The 13,646-nt window shown below is 32.8% G+C and overlaps 2 long non-coding RNA genes across 2 annotated transcripts; both read right to left on the bottom strand.

Annotated features, from left to right (window-relative positions):
* Positions 1–2,898: 2,898 nt before the first annotated feature.
* LOC123257837 lies at positions 2,899–3,602 on the bottom strand. The gene is made up of 3 exons (XR_006507902.1): positions 3,582–3,602; positions 3,245–3,522; positions 2,899–3,151 (listed from the first exon to the last, which is right to left on the bottom strand). It is a non-coding gene; the product is annotated as an uncharacterized LOC123257837 (long non-coding RNA).
* Positions 3,603–3,819: 217 nt separating this feature from the next.
* LOC123257836 lies at positions 3,820–5,340 on the bottom strand. Its single transcript, XR_006507901.1, has 2 exons — positions 5,101–5,340; positions 3,820–4,824 (listed from the first exon to the last, which is right to left on the bottom strand). It is a non-coding gene; the product is annotated as an uncharacterized LOC123257836 (long non-coding RNA).
* Between the last annotated feature and the right edge of the window lie 8,306 nt (positions 5,341–13,646).

Here is a 13,646-nt window from a genome sequence, read left to right as displayed (position 1 = left end):
CCCTTTTTTGTCATGCAAGTAGCTGACACTGGGATCCAGCAGGCTTTGCCTGCAAATAATTTTTACATTTTCCATGAAAGCACAAACCAAAAGGAGAATAATGAATGCTGGATCCCAGTGTCGGAGCATTGGGATGACACCACAGCGGGAGGCAAAACACAATGTTCGTACAGTTGTGTGTCACGCACTGAGATGACAAGAGAGAGTTCTGAGATGACACAATTGACATCACTCCCTATTGTATCTACTTAGATTTCTTTTTAACATAAGTAGTACGCTCTTTGATCCTTGCAGCTTTTCCAAATAGTTTGCACAGATAATACAGTTTTGCTCTACGAACCTTTCCTTTTCTTGTCACTTGCACTGAAACCAGTGCAGGAGAATAAACAAAAAACTGAGACACTATACTTTCTCCATGGCTCACTTTTCTGACTGCAAAAGAAGAATGTAACCCGCGGTTCCTTTTTGATATACATACACCTTCAAATATCTGTATACGTTCACTTGTACCGTCAACTACTTTAAAAGTGACCTTCAAATCATCGCCAGGACGAAATTCTGGTATTTCTTTAGCTAACACTTGCATTTGCTGTTCGTTAAATTTTTTAAGTAAATTTGTCATTTATCTCTCCACTCAATAATTCAGGCCTACGCTTTTTTGTTATAACATGAGACTGCTTCTGCCTCCAATCACTTATTTTTTTGTGATTGCCAGATAACAAAACCTCAGGTACTTTATATCCCTTCCACTGCTCAGGTCTAGTATATTGAGGATATTCAAGTACACCACCACCATAATTAAAACTTTCTTCAGTAATACTATCGGTATTATTTACTACACCTGGAAGAAGTCTAATGCATGCATCAAGAACCACCATTTGCAGCTGGCTCACCTCCTGAAAGTATATAATCTCCAATACTTAACTCATAAGGAGTATACGCATCAATTATCCTTTGGTCAATACCTTCAAATCGACCACACAATATTGTTATATGAGGAAACTCTAATAATTCTCTGGCAATATTCTGATTAAACTTAGTTCCAGATGGAGTCATGTAAATAAACTTAGTGTTTTTATGAACAGAGAGCATACTATCTACTGCATCACCAACTACATCAGAACGCATAACCATTCCTGCTCCACCTCCATATGGAACATCATCCACAGTTGAATGTTTATCTTTCGCAAAAGAACGAATATTTATTACTTCAAGGTTCCATATTTTTTTTTCTAACGCTTTTCCGGCAAGAGAATAGTTCAAAAACCCCGGGAACATTTCTGGGAATATGGTTAATATTGTAACATTGAATGCCATTAAGGTTTATTTTAAGTTATTTGGGGCTATACTCTAAGAATAGTAAATTGATATAATATATAGTTAAATTAAACATGTCACTGAATAAAACGATATACGAAGGTAAAGCGAAAGCCATTATTGAAACTGAAGACTCATCAACTGTTATACAGCACTTTAAAGATGATGTTACAGCATTCAATAAGGAAAAATATGAAATTATTGAGAGCAAAGGAATAATTAATAATCATATTAGTGCTTTTATCATGGAAAAGCTTGAGAAAGCAGAAATTAGCACACACTTTATAAAAACTCTAAACGAAAGAGAACAGCTAGTCAAAAAACTCAAGATAATACCTCTTGAGGTAGTAGTTAGAAATGTCGCAGCTGGCAGCTTTTGCAAACGTTTTAATATCAAAGAAGGTGAGAGGCTTGCATCTCCTATAATCGATTTTTTTTACAAAAATGATGACCTAGCCGACCCAATGGTAAGTGAAAATCACTACTGTATTTTGATTGGCTATCTAGCAAAGAAATGGATGAAGTTAAAACTACAACTTTAAAAATCAACGAAATATTAGTTCACCTATTTTCAAATGCAAGTATATATTTAGTTGATCTCAAGTTAGAATTTGGCAGATTAATAAATGACAGTACTAAATCGTTTTAGCTGATGAAATTAGCCCTGATAACTGCAGATTATGGGATAAAAATACTTATAAAAAGCTAGATAAAGATGTCTTTCGTTTGAATTTAGGAGATTTAAAGGAAGCATACCTAGAAGTTGCAAAAAGACTGTCAGTAAAGTTAGGTTAACTAAATACTACTCTATCAAGTGGAGGGTTACATGCCTCATCAAGTTTTCCAATAATTTCAATTTTTTCTCCACGTTTTTGGAAATGATTTTTCACGTTTTGCATATTCTCAGAACTTACGATCAATACCATACCAATACCACAATTAAATGTTTTTAGCATTTCTTTCTTCTCTATTTTTACCCTCCTTTGTTAGCCATAAAAATATATCTGGCCATTTCCAGGAATTAATGTCTATGTTTGCAAATAAGTTTTTTGGAAGAATTCGCGGAATATTGTCTACCAAACCACCACCCGTGATGTGCGCAATACCTTTTACTTGTGACATGATAGGCAGCAAAGAATCAACATATATTTTTGTTGGTTCAAGTAGTATTTCACTCCAAGATTTATTATTCCATAGAGATGTATCGTTATAATTTATACCTAAGCTTTTGAAAACATGGCGCACTAAAGAAAACCCATTTGAGTGAATTCCACTTGACTCTAAGCCAACTATATAATCACCTGCTTTCATCATACTACAGTTTGGAAGAATTTGCTTTCGATCAACTACACCAACCACAAACCCTGCAAGGTCATAGTGATTATTACCATACATTCCAGGCATTTCTGCAGTTTCCCCACCAACCAATGCTATTTTAGCTTGCTTGCACCCCTCTGCAATGCCCTTAACCACAGATAATAAAACATCTTTGGTCAAAACGCCTGTTGCAAAGTAATCAAGGAAAAACAAAGGCGTTGCTCCTTGTGCAAGTAAGTCATTTACACACATTGCAACTAAATCTATACCTATAGTATCATGTTTATTCACTTCTTGAGCTATCAACAGTTTCGTACCTACTCCATCAGTTGAGGAAACGAGTACTGGATGGTCATACTTCTTACTTAGTGCAGCAAAATCAAATAACGCAGAAAATGAACCTATTTCGCTGATTACTTCTTCTCTAGTAGTTTCTTGAGCAATAGGCTTGACTTCTTTTATTAACTTATTATATAGTTCAATATCTATTCCTGATCTGGTATAAGTATTCATAATCCTTTTATAAATTTTAAAATTGTTAATACTATATTAATGCCTTGATATAAAAAGTGCAACGAAACTTTCTCTTAATTGACTATTATATACTTACCAATATAGGGTAACTTAAATCATTTATAATTATCCAATGAACGAAAATACCAAAAACATACTGTTAATAACGGAACTGCTATCAGGACGGCTGCTTCATGACTTTGCTAACTCTATGAATGGAATAACGTTTGGCGTAGAAGAGCTTGAAGTAATAGATAAGAATGATGCTGATGCGCAGAAGGAAGCGTTGTTGTTTCTTAAAGAAAGCTCCGATGATTTAATATATAAACATAAAGTTATGAAGCAGGCATATTCTTCTTCAATGGATAATTATAGCTTTGATAAGACCAAATCTAATATCGAAAATTATTTATTAAAAAAAAAGTAAAGCTTACGTGGAAAATAGACGTATACTCTGCAAAAAATAAGGAAGATTTAATTGAAAAGATAAATAAGATAATTTCTATATGGTGCTAACTATAGCCAGTGCAGTGGCGGAAGTTGAACTAGTATCTGTTTTACTGAGTCAAACAGAAGATAAAATGCTATTAACTATAAAAATTCTAAATGAACACAAACCAATAAGCAAATCATTAGTAGACAAATTAATCAAAAAAAATGACACTAATTAAATACAAAAGATATTAATATCTATATGACCTCTTTATTATTAGAGTACTATAACACTGAAATGCATTATACTTGCGAAAATAATTTGCTGGAAATAGGTTTAACTATAACTTGAGTTGCATATTTGGTTATTACAACTTTTTCTTCGTGTCAAGGCATTCCCCGACAAGGGGTACCAAATCTAATTTTTGTAATCACTTAAGTCTAGTACTATTTTATTAATGTAGCGCTCATTTGCATCTTTGATGATAAACTTCATACCATTTTTATATTTAATGACTTCATCTACAGAAGGCACTTTACCAGCAATCGAAAGAATCAAACCACCAAGTGTAACATAGTCTTCTTCAGGGTCACGTAATTCTATTTTTAGATCCTCTTCTATATCTTTTATAAGAGCCCTTGCTGATACTTCAAACTTATTTTGAGACAATTCAGTAATGGTATATTCTGAATTTATTTCGTTTTCACTATCAATGTTTGGTATTAGTTCCTCTATAAGATCAGTCATTGAAATTAAACCATCAGTTCCACCATATTCATCCAATACGATAGCTAAGCATGATTTAGAAGAGTTCATCCTAACAAAAAGATTAGTTGTCTTCATCGAGGGTGGAACAAATATTACGCTTTGTATAATATGTTTCAGATTAAAATTTTTATCCCTATTAAAAATAACATCTTTTACATAAAAAAAGCCTATTACGTTATCAAAGTTATTTTTATAAATTGGTATTTTAGTGTGGCAAGTGTTTTTTATCTTCTTTATTATTTCACGCTCGCTTGACTCAATGTCTACTGCGCATATCTCTGTACGTGGAGTCATTATATCCATTATACCACAATCGCGGAATTTTAATAGACCATTAAATATATTAAGGTCTGGCAGATCTTTCATTAATGCCTCAGTCGCACACTTTTTCAACACAGAAGCTTTTTTGAAAAGGAAGAGAAAAATTCTATATGCTATTTTTTCTACTAAGGTTCTTTTTTTACTCAATTTATTCCCTGTAATGGCAAAAACGTTTTCAGATTAGATTTATCAAGAAAACTGTTATTAAATGTTTAATAAGCATGTGAATAATGTCAAATTAATTTGTGAATTATTTGTTGATATAAAATACCAACAATTGATCAACAACTTTTTCAACAACATATACATAGTTGTGTAACAATGCATGATGGTAAAGTATTTTCCATAAAAGAAAATTACTGACACTCTAAACACCTTACTTATACACATAAATCATAACAGAAAATCAATAATATACGAAAGTTACTCACATATTTATCCACAAGTTGAACAACGCCAATTTTTACTGAATTTTAAGTTAGTAACAAGTTATTGATAGAACTATTATTATTACTATACTTTAATATACAAAAGAATAAATAGAATAGATTGGAAAGCGGCAAAACAACAATAGCGAAAATTATTAAGAGAAATGAGCCGGGTGGAAGAGTGCCTATCTGGCTAATGCGTCAGGCTGGCAGGTCTCTTCCTGAGTACCGCAAAGCAGTAGAAAATATGAATAATTTTATGGAGATATGCTACAACACAGATTTAGTGACAGAATTGACGTTACAGCCGGTGACAAGATTTGACATGGATGCGGCGATAATTTTTTCAGACATTTTAATAATAGCTGATGTTTTGGGTTGTGACGTGAATTTCGTACGCGGTGTAGGTCCAATAATAAAACCCGTGGAAAGTCCTAAGGAATTGAAGGGTCCACAAGAAATTGAAACTAAAACCTTACCAATTCTAAACGCTATAAAAAAAGTCAGAAGCCAATTACCAAAGAAAAATCTCTCATAGGATTTGCTGGTGGACCATGGACAGTAGCCTCATACATCATAGAAGGTGGGAGCAGCAAAACTTTTTCCAAAGTATTAAATTTTTATCCTTCGTGTTTGAAGGAAATAATTGAACGAATAACGGAAGTAACGATTATTTATCTAATTAAACAGATAGAATTTGGAGCAGATGTTATTCAGCTATTTGACAGTAATGCTGGTGCGTTATCGGAACCATTGTTTAAAGAATATGTTATCGAACCAACAAAGAGAATTATCTTGGCAATAAAGGATAGATTTTCTGATTTTCCAATAATAGGTTTTCCAAGGTCTGCTGGAAATCTTTATAAAGATTACTGCGAACAAACAGGTGTATCTGCAGTAAGTATAGATTATAATGTTCCAATAAAATGGGCGAAAGCGAATCTAAACATCCCTCTACAAGGAAACCTTGATCCTAATCTTTTAGCCTATAATAAAACGGAAGCAATCAAAGAAGCAAAACGTATAATAGATTGCTTTAGAGATTTACCCTTCATATTTAATCTCGGACATGGAGTACTCCCTGATACTCCAGTTGAAAATATTGCTGCGTTGGTAAACCTGGTAAAAAGCTACTAATACAATACACAAAATTCCTAGCTTTTTTGTTGTACGGGGTTTATCATTTAAATTTAGCTTCAGTAAAATATGTCAGACCTTGCAAAAAGAATGTTCCTAATAAAACCATCACCTACGATTGCTGTAACTGATAAGGCAAATAAGTTGAAAAATGAAGGAAAAAAGATCTGTGTTTTAGCTGCAGGAGAACCGGATTTTGATACTCCAGATCATATAAAAAAAGCAGCTATTCAAGCAATAAGTGAAGGTAAGACTAAATATACTGCTGTTGATGGAACGCGTGAGCTGAAAGAAGCAATAATTAATAAGTTAAGAAAGGATAATAACCTCGAGTACACGCTTAACCAAATCTGTGTTGGTACAGGTGCTAAGCAGGTGTTATTCAATTTGTTCATGGCAACAATTAACTCTGGAGATGAAGTTATTATTCCAGCTCCTTATTGGGTTTCATATGTTGATATGGTAAGTCTTTTTGGCGGCTTGCCAGTTGTAGTAGAATGCAAACAAAATTTTAAACTGACAGCGGAATTATTGAAAAGCAGGATAACTAAAAAAACTAAATGGTTAATTCTTAACTCACCGAACAACCCTGCAGGAGCTGTGTACACATGTGATGAATTGAAAGACATAGCACAAATATTGCTTGAATATCCACATATGAATGTCGTTACAGATGATATTTATGAGCATATAATATACGACGAAAAGTTTTTTACTATCGCTCAGGTTGAGCCGAAGCTTTATGATAGAGTTTTTGTAGTCAATGGAGTATCAAAAGCCTATGCAATGACAGGCTGGAGAATAGGGTATATTGCAGGTAGAAGTGATGTGGTAAAAGCTATCTCTACGCTGCAGTCTCAAAGCACTTCTAATCCAAATTCGATAGCACAAGCAGCAGCAGCAGCAGCATTAAACGGTGATCATAGTTTTTTGAAAGAAAGAACAAGGATTTTTAAGAGTCGTAGAGATTTTATGGTGAAAGAGCTAAATTCTGCCCCGGGATTATCAGCGTCTGTTCCACAAGGTGCGTTTTATTTATTTGTCTCATGTGAAGGATTGCTCAGTAAAAGCACAAAAAGTGGTAAGATAATAAATAATGATTTAGATTTTACTGAATACTTACTGGGAGATCATTTGGTTGCTGTGGTTCCAGGAATTGCATTTGGTCTAGAAAATTTTATCAGAATTTCTTATGCAACCTCTCAGGAACAATTAGAAATTGGATGTGATAGTATTACTAAAGCGTGCCAGGAGTTAAAATGAAATAGACTATCCATAAGTTGTATATTTTGCCATACTTCGCCAAGGTTATTTTGAATGTTCTAACTTGTGTTTTTCTATGGAAGGCATTTTTATTGATTGAGCAAGTGTCTTTCTAATATTGAATTCCTCATTTTTTTCATTTTGTTGCAGTAAGTTAATGTTATTTATTTTATTTACTAAATCTTTCCCCTTTTCCAGAGTCTTTAAATCACTTTCGTTAATGTGATGTTCATTGTAAAATTCTGCAACAATTTCTTGTATCTTGAAAAAAGCATCTAGTGTTTTTAAGCTTAAGCATTAGGTGGAGAAGGGAAGAACTCTGGAAGATTCCTTAGATATAAAATCTGTAGAAAAGAAAAGAGTTCCCTTCTCAAAAGTAGAGGCTGGACGGTATCGTAGAAAGGCCTAAATGGTTCTAATTCTGTATTCACAAGGTAAGCCTTACTTTTCATTTTTAATAGTAGTATATGGAGTTATATATGATCAACAACTTTTTAGGTATAGATGTTTCAAAAGAACGCTTTGATGTTTCTCTCTCATTCATAAGTAAAAAAGGAAAGCGTGAAACTAGGAAAAGGAAATTTAAAAATGATGATACTGGGTTTCAAGGTCTACTGAACTTTCTACAAAAACATAACGTAGAAGAAGTAAAAGCTTGCATGGAATCCACTGGTTGTTATAGCGAAGCTTTGGCTGAGTTCCTCCACAACGCTGGATATTTCGTTAGTGTTGTAAACCCAGCTTGCATAAGATTTTATGCAAAAAGTAAGCTTACACGACAAAAGAATGACCAGACTGATGCAGAGATTATTGCAGATTATTGTCAAAGACAGGAACCTTCTCGTTGGACACCACCTTCTCCTGAAAAGAAAAAATTAAAACATCTTTATCGTTGCTCAAATGCGTTAAAGGATGAGTTAACATTAGCAAATAATCATTTAGAAAAGAAAGAGAGACTGCCTAAAGAAGTTGCAAATGCTTGGGAAGACCTTGCAATGAACATAGAGCAAAAAATAGAAACAATAAAAAACTCCATACGCGAACTATTAAAACAACACAAAGAATTGTTGGAAGATTTTCAACTCCTATTAACTATTCCAGGAATAGGAGAGGAAACAGCAATAGCTATTTTAGCTGAAATTCCTGGTATAAAAGCCTTTATAAATGCTAGGCAATTGGCAGCATATGCTGGAACTATACCACAAAATATAACATCAGGCTCATCCGTACATGCCAAGCCCAGATTAAGTAAAACCGGTTCACGAACATTACGTAAAGCAATGTACTTTCCTGCTATAGCAGCTAAAAAGCATAATCCTATCATTATGGCTTCTTGCGAAAGATTAAAAGAGAAAGGCAAGCATGCTATGGCCATAGTTGGTGCTGCAATGCGTAAGTTACTTCATATAGTTTTTGGTGTTTTAAGTTCAAAAAAGGCCTTTGATCCAGATCATATCAAGAACTATAGGGCTAAAAGGTTAACTGAAGGTTTAGTACTTTAAAATCAAAAAATGCTTATAATTCATCTTATGTAAAATGGCATCTTACACAAATTTATTGAATGTTGTTGGTTAGTGGATATGTTGATAAGTAAATTTCTGCTGTTTTATATGTAACTAATTTACTTATCAACATATCCACTAACTATAATCTGTATACTGCTACACAGTTGGAAGTATTTTTTGATTTTATTATGCAATTTGGAGAATTTTTATGACTTTTTTGTTGACTAACAAGACGGTATCTTTTTTCTACTTAGTTTGGGTTATGCAAGAAGTCTAATGAAGTGAAAATAAATTTATTTACCAAAATAGAGTTGCCTTGGTCTACAGATCTTAGTTTCTTTATCATTTATCATTTCATACCACTGAGTAACCCAACCAGTGGTTCTTGCAAGTGCAAAAATAGGTGTGAACATATTTGAGGGAATATCGATAGCATTCATTATTATACCTGAGTAAAAATCAACATTTGGATATAACTTACGCACAATAAAATATTCATCCTTTAAAGCTATTTCTTCAAGTTTTTTTGCAATTTTAAGCAGTTCATTATTTTGTTCTAGTTTACTTAGAACCTCATGGCAAGCGCCTTTCAATATACGCGCGCGCGGATCATAATTTTTATAAACACGATGTCCAAATCCCATCAATTTAAATGGATCTTTATCATCTTTAGCTTTTTCGATGAATTTATCTATATCTCCACTTTGCTCTATCTCTTTTAGCATATTTATAACTGCCTCATTAGCTCCACCATGTGCTGGTCCCCAAAGTGTAGCAACTCCTGCAGAGAGGCTTGCAAACAGATTAGAACCAGCCGATCCCACCAATCTGACAGCCGCCGTAGAAGCATTCTGTTCATGATCAGCATGGAGAGTAAATATTTTATCCAGAGCTTTTGCAAAAAGGGCGCTTTTATCATTATCAACAGCATCGCCAAATATCATCTTTAAGAAATTTTCACTGTAACTTAATTCATTGTTAGCATTTATGAATTCCTGATTGTTGTTATGCCTACAAATCATTGCAATAATTGTGGAAACTTGCGCTATTGCAGAAATTCCAAAATCTAGGTCTTCACCATTGACATTGTTGCCATGCTTTTCATGATAAGATGCTGACAAACTTGCAAAACATGCAACTAAGATTGACATAGGGTGAGCAGTTTTTGGAAATGCTTTAATTACATTTGTAACTTGCTCTGATACTTTGGATGATTCTTGTATTTTGAGAAGAAATTTTTTGTGTTGCTCTGAACTGGGTAATTCACCATAGAGCAATAAATAAATCACAGCAGTAAAATTATTATTCTCTGCCAAATCAGCTATATTATGTCCCCTATATTTAAGAACTCCTTCATCTCCATCAATGAATGTAATTGTAGAAGAGCATGAAGCTGTAGAAACAAACCCTGGATCGTAAGTGAATAATCCTGTCATCTTATATAAATCCTTGATATTTAACACATCAGGACCTGTTGTTCCGCTTAATACAGGTAGCTCGATTTTTAATCCATTACTTAGTTCTAATAGCACTTTTTTATCCATCACTTAAGCTACTTAAATTTTATACAGAATATACAAACTGAGGAGTATATATTCATACAGTTAACTTTACATTAACCGTATTAAGCGGTCATCAATGCTTTTACTTTTGCATTTAAGCGACTTATTTTACGCGCAGCAGTATTCCTATGAATAACACCTTTATTCACACACTTGTGTAAATTAGATTCAGCATTCCGAAATGCCAGAACAACATTTTCTTTGTCGCCAGACTTGATTATATCAACCAATTTTCTAATAGAGGTGCGAGTTTTACTTTTCCGCATCTTATTTATTAAAGTGCGCTTTGCTATTACCTTTATCATTTTTTTAGCACTCTTATGATTTGCCATATATTAATACCTAAAATACTGTACTTTTCTTTTAATTATAAAGTTTTTTTGTTAATTTGCAATATCAGTTTTTCCTATGGTTAATCTACTGCTTCTCTCTTCAATAATTTTTTCTAAACTTTGCAAGAATTCATTTTTGTTTAACCCAGGATATATTGGGGGCAATATTTCTATTACTGCCTTTCCGGGATTCTTTCTCAGAGAAAGTATGCTTTTTGGCCAAAACAAACCAGTGTTTAAAGCAACCGGTAACACAGGAACAGATAATACGCTATATAAAACAGCAATACCTGGTTGATATTTTATATTTTGGTTTATAGTTGTTCTTGTACCTTCAGGAAATATTATTATGCTTCTATTTTCTTTTATACGCATTTTTGCTAGTTTGACTATATGGCGTATAGAACTGATACCATCTGAACGGTTAATAAAAATCATTTTCAGCGCTATAAGATGCAAACCAATGAATGGAATCCATTTCAATTCACGTTTTAAAATAAAAACCGCTTTTCTAAATAGTAGTATAAAAATAAATGTTTCAAATGGAGATTGGTGTTTAGATGCAATGATAAAAGGTTGCTTAGGGATGTTTTCCATTCCCCTCACTTCATATTTAATGCCACATAATAAACGCAGCATGAATAATACAACTCTCACCGAACAGACGAGGAAAATGGTTATTACACACTCAGAAAAGAAAATTACAGGGAGAGTAATGAAAGTATAGAATACCTCCCATAATATAAGAAAGAAATTAAACAATAAACTTGAAATCACAAACTCACATAAATTTATTTAAATTTAACTTTATTACAAATTAAAAACAATAAATTTAATTATTGATCATCTGAGTAATAGGATGCGAATCAGCTAATTTGTCCTTTAACTTTTCGTTAGCAATATGAGTATATATTTGTGTTGTAGAAAGGTTAGTATGGCCAAGAACTTTCTGTATCAACACAATATTTGCTCCGCTATTTAGTAGATGGGTAGCAAAAGAATGCCTAATCACGTGTGGAGAGATCTTATTTTCATCAATATTGCATTTTCTTGCCAACTCCTTCATTAATTGACCGACCCTCTGCCTTGTAATTGGTTTATTAGGTTTATCACCTGGGAATAGCCAATCGGATTCCTTTTCTTTAGAGATCAGATTATCACGAACTGATAAATAATTTCTAAGGCTCTGCAATGCTTGTTCATTAAAAAGAATTTGCCTCTCTCTACCACTTTTTCCTTTTATTATTATATAGCATTCTTTGTTATTACTGTTTATTAAATGTGACACTTCACATAATTTCATACTAATTAGTTCAGAAACACGCATTCCAGAAGAGTAAAGGATATCTAAAATCGCACATAGCCTTTTACTGCTTATCTCTTTATTCGATTCGCTTGCTGATTTTCTCACTGTGTCCATTAGCAAAAATATTTCTTCGACACTTAAATACTTAGGCAAAGGACGAGAAACTTTTGGATTCTTTAATTCAGCATCATTAGCCGGCGCTGGATTAAAATCTATTATTCCGTCATTAAATAGACACTTGTAAAAATTTTTCATAGCGGATATTTTTCTTGATATAGAGCTACTTTTATATTTTTTTTGTGTACATAAAGATTTCACATAATCTTTAATATTGGTTTTGTTTACACCAACCAAGGTAGTGCCGCTTTCCAATAAAAATTCTTCAAACTGGTGTAAATCCGAACGATAACTTTCCAGAGTATTTTGTGCAGCGAACCTCTCTGAAGCTAAAGCATCTATGTAATATGTTATGTAAAGATTTTCTTTTTTATTTTGCGACTGTTTATTTTTCATTATCAGTTCCTATATTTATTTCTTTGGCTATAATTTGATTAGAAGTGTTCCCTGTGTTTCTTATGAGAAAATATGAGACAAATAAAGCATTTATCAATAGAGTGAACATCACAAACTTTTGCTTTAACCTTTTTCTTAAATTTAATCTTACTCTTATCATAGTTAAATTATAACGTTAAATCTATAAAAAACACCTTATAAAGTGAGCTCTACTATAAATATAGAATACTTCTTAGCTGTATCTATCTATATTTATTATAACATAACATTGATTATAATTCTAACATGGACAGATAGAGATTCCAATTACGTTAGTGTTATGGGTGTTAATAAATTTTTAATATACACCTTTACAAAAGAAGAAATCAAATGGCATCTTTTTTTAATAAAGTGCTAATAAAAGGAACGGTCACATTTGACCCTATAGATTCATTATCTATCTTTTCTATAATTTTATCAATGCTATAGAAAGAACGTTCTATTCTTGCTAAAATATAATTAATCACTTTTAAATCAATTTTTAACTGTTTATCTGAAAATCGTTTTATTAGCATAATTCTTAATAATTCCTCGCTTGCAGGCAAAATTTTTACGCTGATAGTTGATAATATTCGAGAACTTAAATCTCTTAGTTTGAAGTTAAGCTTTTTTGGTGAAATTGAAGAAGTGATTAGCAGCCTCTTGTCGTTTTCTTTCATGTAATTGTAACAATGTAATAACATTGCTTCATCTTTAATGTTTTGTACGTCTTCTAAAATAAAAGCATCGCTATACCTAATCTCGCTTACGAAGTTATTCACATTGATAAAGATTGCATCGTTTATTGATTGCCAAATATGAGCAAGATGAGTTTTACCGGAGCTTTTAGGTCCAAAAAGAATCAGACATTTCCAAGATAAATCATTAACTACCGAATTATATACGTGCTTAT

The sequence above is a fragment of the Drosophila ananassae genome (genome assembly GCF_017639315.1).
Source record: "Drosophila ananassae strain 14024-0371.13 chromosome 4 unlocalized genomic scaffold, ASM1763931v2 tig00000070, whole genome shotgun sequence".
NCBI lineage: Eukaryota > Metazoa > Arthropoda > Insecta > Diptera > Drosophilidae > Drosophila > Drosophila ananassae.
Note: the sequence above shows the minus strand (reverse complement) of the source record. Positions and strands in the feature narration are given on the sequence as shown.